The sequence below is a fragment of the Myotis lucifugus genome, unplaced genomic scaffold, assembly GCF_000147115.1.
Source record: "Myotis lucifugus unplaced genomic scaffold, Myoluc2.0 scaffold_77, whole genome shotgun sequence".
NCBI classification, from domain to species: Eukaryota; Metazoa; Chordata; class Mammalia; order Chiroptera; family Vespertilionidae; genus Myotis; species Myotis lucifugus.
In genome coordinates this window covers 2,003,861-2,011,932 of record NW_005871125.1, presented here as the reverse complement: position 1 = coordinate 2,011,932, position 8,072 = coordinate 2,003,861, and positions in this window count along the sequence as shown.

Genomic DNA, 8,072 nt, shown 5'->3' with positions numbered 1-8,072 from the left:
CAAGAACCTACAACCAAGATTACTTTATCCAGCAAAGCTATCATTCAGAATTGAAGGTCAGATAAAGAGCTTCACAGATAAGGAAAAGCTAAAGGAGTTCATCACCGCCAAACCAGTATTATATGAAATGCTGAAAGGTATCCTTTAAGAAGAGGAAGAAGAAGAAAAAGGTAAAGATACAAATTATGAACAACAAATATGCATCTATCAACAAATGAATCTAAGAATCAAGTGAATAAATAACCTGATGTACAGAATGAACTGGTGATTACAATAGATCCAGGGACATAGAAAGGGAATAGACTGACTATTCTTGGGGGGGAAAGGGGTGTGGGAGATGCGGGAAGTGACTGGACAAAAATCATGCACTTATTGGATGAACACAGTGGGTGGGGAGTGAGGGTGGAGGGTGGGGTGGGAGCTGGAAGGAGGGGAGTTATGGGGGGAAAAAAGAGGAACAAATGTAATAATCTGAACAATAAAGACTTAATTAAAAAAAAAAAAAAAAAAAAAAAAAAAAAAATAAAAATAAAAATCAATGGAAAAATATCCTTGGGTGAGGATTAACAACAAAAAAATAATAAAATTTCTTCTAAAAAAAAGCCTTTTTGCTTTCACTTGATGCTTTATTATCTGGTACTTTATTACTTTTTTAAAATCTTGGTTTAACATAGTGATTCAAAGAAATCATTCTAAGTTTAGTATATTTTTAATAGCTGTCATAGCTGGAAAAAATATTTCAAAAAGATATTTAGATTTAAATTGAAGAAATGCATTATTGGCTATAGCTACTAAGATTCCCATTTTTGCCCAGCCGGCGTGGCTCAGTGGTTGAGCATTGACCTATGAACCAGAAGGTCGAGGTTTGATTCCCGGTCAAGGGCACATGCCCGGGTTGTGGGCTCTATCCCCAGTAGGCGGCATGTGGGAGGCAGCCGATCAATGATTCTCTCTCATCATTGATGTTTCTATCTCTCTCTCCCTCTCCCTTCCTCTCTTAAATGAATAAAAATATATTTTAAAAAAATATTCCCATTTTCTTTTTCAATCTCATCAACCAGTGCTGCAAAGGTTTTTGTTGAGATTTGACTAGTAAGTTTCTATTTTCTATGCTATGCTATCAAAAATTCTTGCAAACCAATTTAAAGGCATTACATTTCAACAGATTAGTTTAAGACACACTGAAATTCATTATTTGGAGAATATTTAAATAAATAGAAAATTGTGTTTCCAAAATTTTTAAGTTTTAATAGCACACACACACACACACACACACACACACACACACACAGTTTTTTCCAACAAAATTACATACTAATGGAAATAATTCCAAACATCCTTCTCAAAACATTCTCTTTGAAAGCATATTTTCCAAAACACATGTGCACTTAAAGGGGAGGATGAATGGAGTTACTCTCTCACTCATTCCTAAAGCTTTACCATTAAAGGAAACTACTACTCACAGAGAAGGTAGGGAAATTTGAATCCCTTGTATTTTTGCCAGAGGAAAATGCATCATTTCTTATATATATATATGATTTCAGAGAGGAAGGGAGAGGGAGAGATAGAAACACCAATGATGAGAGAGCCTCATTGATTGGCTGCCTCCTGAAGCCCCCTTCTGGGGATCGAGCCTGCAACCCAGGCATGTGCCCTTGATGGGAATCAAACCCAGGACCCTTAAGTCCGCAGGCCAGCGCCTTATCCATTGAGCCAAAGTGGCTAGGTCTGCATCATTTCTCTTGATATTTAAGTATTCTTTTAAGTAATAATAACAACTAGTGCTTATAAAGTGCTTATTTTGGTGGTAATTTATTTTTTTAATAAATATTTATTGATTTCAGAGAGGAAGGGAGAGGGAGAGAGAGAGAGAGAGAAACATCAATGATGAGAGAGGATCATTGATTGGCTACCTCCTGCACGCTCCACACTGAGGATCAAGCCGGCAACCCGGCCAAGTGCCCTGACCGGGAATTGAAACCATAACCTCCTGGTTCACGTAGGTCGACCCTCAACCAATGAGCCACGCCAGTTGGGTGTGGTGGTAATTTTATATATATATTACTTACTTCATCCTCAGAACAGTAGATACAATGATGTTTCAATTTTACAGATGAAGAGCCTGAACACAGAGATGTTAAATAACTATAAATAACTTGCCCAGAGTTACATGGCTGGTGATGACAGAACCAGGCAGTGTGTATCCAGGAGCCATGCTTTTAATCCTAAGTATCTTGAATACTTTGGTAGAAGGTAAAGAGTTTCCATGATTTACTCCTCACCTCAGTACAAAGTAGTATATAGATTCTATTGAAAGGATTAGTTTTTACAAAATTAACCACATCAGTGACCCCCTATACTGCATTAAACTGCCAAACACCGGTGTTGGATGAAGGAGAGCGAGTGGAAAGCCCTACCTTCTCAGGATAACTCACACAGCATGCGGATGACTGACTATAAGGTGACAATGGACTGTAGGAGCATGCCAGGGTCAATATGTATGTTAAATAATAGAGTTTAATTTCTTTCTTTCTAGATAAGACAAATAGACATTGGGATCTTTCCTTTCTGGACTGTAGTAGATTCTCTTGAGCACCACTCGTATGTGCACACCTCCGCTTTGGATGTTGTTTGTCTTAAATATGATGAACTTCAAAGTCACCCAGGAAAAATACAGTTTCTATAAAATAGGTACAGAAGCAATAGGATAATCGAAGCAACCTCTTAAATATAATTCAAGAAACATAAGTAAGCTAAACCAGCATTTAGAGTTTACATTTTAAAATCGAATAATGATGAAATGCAATTTTAAATGTAAGATTAATTCTAAGTTGCACTATAGGAGTTCGAATACCACAGCTTCGAGAGAATGTTCTCGAAGATTTATCTGATCCTTTATAGAGTTCCATGTTTCACTGGACATCTCATCTAAATAAAAATGTGAAGAATTAGAAAAGAATTGTATGAAAGTCATAAAACACTAAAAAAAAGGTGTGAGAAAAATTTAAAGAACTGAAGTTGTTTATTCTAGAAAACCTAGGTAATGTAAGGGTCTTCCGGTATGTAAAGAGTTATAATCCCTTAAAGTCTATTTAAGTTTTTAACACAACTGGTTGAGCCAGACACAGATTCTTTAGAGATTTGGTTAAGAAATAATAACAACAAACTTCTTTAAGCCAGAGCATGTGCATTTGAAATGGGCTTAATCATTAATTGCACATAATTGACAGTAAATAACTGAGTCATCAAATGACTAGTGTTTAAGAAAAGCTATTATTTCCTACTGATAAGCAACAAAAATAATTATTATCTTCAAAGTTCACCTTGTAGGTTTGAGTTCAGAGGCCTAGTCTGATTCTCTGAGGAACATAGTAACTGCTGACATGACTTATGTAAATAAGTTATTGTCACCTATTAACACACAGAGTTTATGTATGTAATAGACTATCCAAACAAGAGGCAGAAAAAAAGGGGGGAGATTTTTATTTTATTCTCAATACTCATAATAACTAGATTGGGTTTCCTTAATAGGGAGGAATAATAGTTTTACTCCAGATAATTAATGGTCTTAGCAAAACTTAAAGTAATTTCTAGCAATTTTTTAATATCAAAAAGTTGATGCTAGCACTTTGAGATTTCAGATCTCCTAACACTTCCCCTTGGTTTTTCTCATGAGTCTAATACAGAAAGTGAGAAAGGCCTGTGATATGAAAAGCCTTATATTTGACCTTAGAGTAGTCTTGCTTTAAAATCGAGTTTCCCTTTATTACAAAACACACTTGAACTTCAGACATTTCAGTTTTGAGTTTGAACGTGGCTAATTTGGCCCAAGAAAGATGTTCAAATTTGGGCCACTCCCACATCAAATACATAAAATGAGCACTCTGAACCATTTTCTAGATCAAGGAAACAAGTTATTTCTGCTCGGTGCTAAGGCGGAATAAACTGGTCTCAATTTCAGTTCCTGTGAATATCTGAGTTTTTCTAACTATAGCTTGGGTTGCTTTGTGTTTTATTACTTTTTGTTTGTTTGTTTAGAAAATTCAATAAATTGGTCACTGTAATTCTTCTATTCTTACAGCAACTTTTTCTTGTTAATTATTTTCTGAGTCAATTCATGGCTAGGACTGTGCTTTAAAGTACCTTCCCTATAAAAATGTGTTTTTTTATTTTGAAGAGTTCTTTTTAAGAGGTTTTTATTTTATTTATTTTTAGAGGAGAGGGGGAGAGAGATAGATAGATGAGAGAGAGAGAGAGAGAAAGAGAGAGATGAGAGCAAAACCTCGATTGGCTGCCTCTTACACCAGCCCCCACGGGGGATTGAACCCACAACCCGGGCATGTGCCCTGACCAGAATTGAACCCATGACCTTTAGGTGCACTGGACGATGCCCAAAAGTGGTTTTCTTATTTTTGAAGTTGTGAGATGCTGCGATTGCAATATCAACAGATAAACATAGCTATAGAAACTATAGCAACAACTCTTCATGCCTGACCCACTTAAGTAGGTGAGTCAGTAGTAGAATGAAGCAAAAGGTGCTGTAAAAACAGTGCAAATAATATGAATCAAAAACATCTTTACTTTTGTAATCTGTAGTTGGTACTATTACTCTTACCTCTCTGGTCTTGGCGATTTATCTGCTATCAAATAAATATTCTAATGAATACCAGCCCTCACTTCCACTACCAGCTGACTTATGATTAGATCATTCAGGTCCTGTGATTGCCATTTTATCAAATCTTCTCCCTTAAGGAAGTGATATTTCTTGAATTGTAATGCCCTTCAACTCTTCCAAAGGTTTAATAAAGGAACTGCAAAAACACAGGACTTTATTCTGATATAAAAAGTCTTGATGATTCCATATTGGGCACCAATTTAGAGAAAAGATTTTCCAATTTGAATATAATGAGCAACATAAACTGATGAACAAAAATAGAGCCAGAGACATAGAAGCATCGAACAGACCATCCAACCTAAGAGGGAAGGCGGGGAGGTGTGTGTGTGGGGGCGGGGGGGGGGGGCGTGTAAGAGATCAACCAAAGGACTTGTATGCATGCATATAACCATAACCAATGGACACAGACAGTAGTGTGAGGGCATGTGCTGGGGGTGGGCGTGGCCAGGGAGAGGTGAATGGGGGAAAAGGGAGACTTATGTAATACTTTAAACAATAAAGAATTGAAATTATAAAAAAAAGGATTTTCCATTTTAAAAGAGGATGAAAAATACCAAGCACTCATCTCATTGTAATATATTGTCTTTAGAAAAAATACTGTATTACCTGGTTAGGTAGTTTTTGTTGTTATTTTTTTAATGTTTGGGTCAACAGTTTATAGTATTGGCAAGTCCAATTTTCTGAAATTGTGAATATAACTATATTTATTTTATGATTTTTTCCCTGTTACTTTTAGGACTTTTACAAAAACACGAAACTCTAAAAGATGGCCATTCTTTATAATAGGACAAATAAAATATAAATAATTGGCATTTGTATATCTGTGTTAGAGATAATAATGATGATGACAATAGCAGTCGGTTGATGTTATGTTCCATGTATTCTACTAAGTTTATTTGAGCTTCATAGCAATTTCATGAGATGAGTAGTATTATTACCTCTGTTTTACTGAGGAAATAAAAGTACTATTATTATCCTCATATTACTGATAAAATTAATGCTCAGAGAAGTTAAATAATTTGCCCAAAAGAGAAAGTGGTAGAGCCAGAAGTTAAACCCACGTCTGTCCAATTCCAAAATTTGTGCTCATAATCTTTACGTTATAATAAAACAGAAGAACAAAATATCTGCCCTAAATGTATGAACAGAATCACATTTCCAAAAATATTGGATCCCACAGTCTAGCAAAAAAACTTTATTTTAAAATTTTATTTACACAAAATCTTATGAAGCCATAAACATCAACTAGACATTTAGCTGAACATTAAACAACTTTTACAGTGTAAATTTGAAATTGGAAGCATAATGGAGAATAGATCTATATCTATAGGTATGATTAAGTAAAGTGATCAGCCTTAAACTGTGCCCGTAAAATGAATTTAAGTGGAAAAAAAAAACCTTTAATAATTTGTAAATAGGTTTACATCCTCTAGTATTCTGAGAAATCAAGCTATTAAATTGCAGCTCTCAGGTTATAAAGGCAAAATACACAACCTCGTATCAGTTGAATGTGGTTTATCCACCTTCTTGTCTTAAAATATTTGTGGGAGGTGGTGTGTGTGTGTGTGTGTGTGTGTGTGTGTGTGTGTGTGTGTTCTTCACATCAGGAGGACAAATTTATCTTAGAATTGTAATGGTTCCCAGATGTTTGTTTTTCAAAAATAAATAAAGAAAAAAAAGTTTCAAATGTGGTGATAGCCAGGTATTTATTGGTCTCTAAAACAAGAATGATGTCATTTCACTTGGAGTTTATTGACACAAAACTTCCTTTTGGCTGAGAAAATTTTCAGCACTGTGAGTATGGCTTTAATTAAGAGAGAGACCGATCACTGTTGATTTTGTTACAAGAGAGGAACGTCTTTGTGCATTGTGTGGATTGTTTTGTGCATGATCACAATGAAAATGTAGAAAGGACTACTGGCAATGTGTAGATTTGTATCTACTGTACTTTATATCCATTTCTGGATGCCACTGAACATCATTGTTTAGAAAGCTCTTTAGGCTTATGATATTTTGAAATATAAAAGTATTGGATTCACTTTTTTTTTTAAGAAGGCCATGCAGTGGTAATTGACATTAAAAATGAATATTCTAGCCCTAACCGATTTGGCTCAGAGGATAGAGCGTCGGCCTGCGGACTCAAGGGTCCCAGGTTCAATTCCAGTCAAGGGCATGTACCTTGGCTGCGGGCACATCCCCAGTGGGGAGTGTGCAGGAGGCAGCTGATGGATGTTTCTCTCTCATTGATGTTTCTAACTCTCCCTTCCTCTCTGTAAAAAAAAAAAAAAAAATCAATAAAATATATTTAAAAAACTGAATATTCTAATTTTACCTCTGAGGCCAAAATTCTATTTATTTTTAAATCCTCACCCAGGGATATGTTTATTGATTTGAGAGAGGAAGAGAAAGGGGTGGAGCTGGGGGCAGAGAAACATCCTTCGGTTGCCTCCCTTACAGGCCCCTCACCAGGGACTAAACCCAGGAAACCTACTCCCCACAGCCTTTTGGTGCAGGGACAACGCTCCAACTGAGCCACCTCGGCCAGGGCTGTCGTGCAAAATATTTAAATATCATTTTAAAATATAAGAAAGTGTCCCCTGAATTTAGGAAAGCCACAATAAATCACAGTTCCTCTAATTACCTTTGGAAGTTCGCTTATTCACAGATTTGTGGCAAATCCTCTAGAGCAGCGGTTCTCAACCTGTGGGTCGCGATCCCTTGGCGGTCGAACGACCCTTTCACAGGGGTCGCCTAAGACCATCCTGCATATCAGATATTTACATTACGATCCCTAACAGTAACAACATTACAGTTATGAAGTAGCAACAAAAATAATTTTATGGTTGGGTCACAACATGAGGAACTGTATTTAAAGGGCCAGAAGGTTGAGAACCACTGCTCTAGAGCCATATAATCTGAAGTACAGATCATGGCCTCAAAATCTGAAGCATGATATGCACATAAGAATCTTTAAATAGTTGTCTATCTTCAAGTGATATCCAATAAAACTTGAATTGCATTAGTGTTGTGAGGCAAAACCCCCCTCTACTTCAAAATCCTAACCACTTTACTCCACATCCATCGAGTCATGTAATTCTTAGTTCTCCATTCACCTCTTTATGGGACCTGGAAAAAAGAAAAAAGAGGAGATAAATAAGTGGGTCTAAACTTGAATAAGGAGGTGTAATGTGTGCCCTCACCTGGCTTGGAGATGAATGGGAATGAAAAAAAAAAAAGTAAGTAGATAAAAAGGACATGTTGAAAGGACAGGTCTCTGTGGCCAAAACTTTGTTGATGATAAAGTAGAAAACTTCAAATAATGCTAAATGAAGCATAGTCGCTGCTACATTATTTGGATACTTATGTGACTTCTGCAGAGCTCCCAGCGTGCACCAAG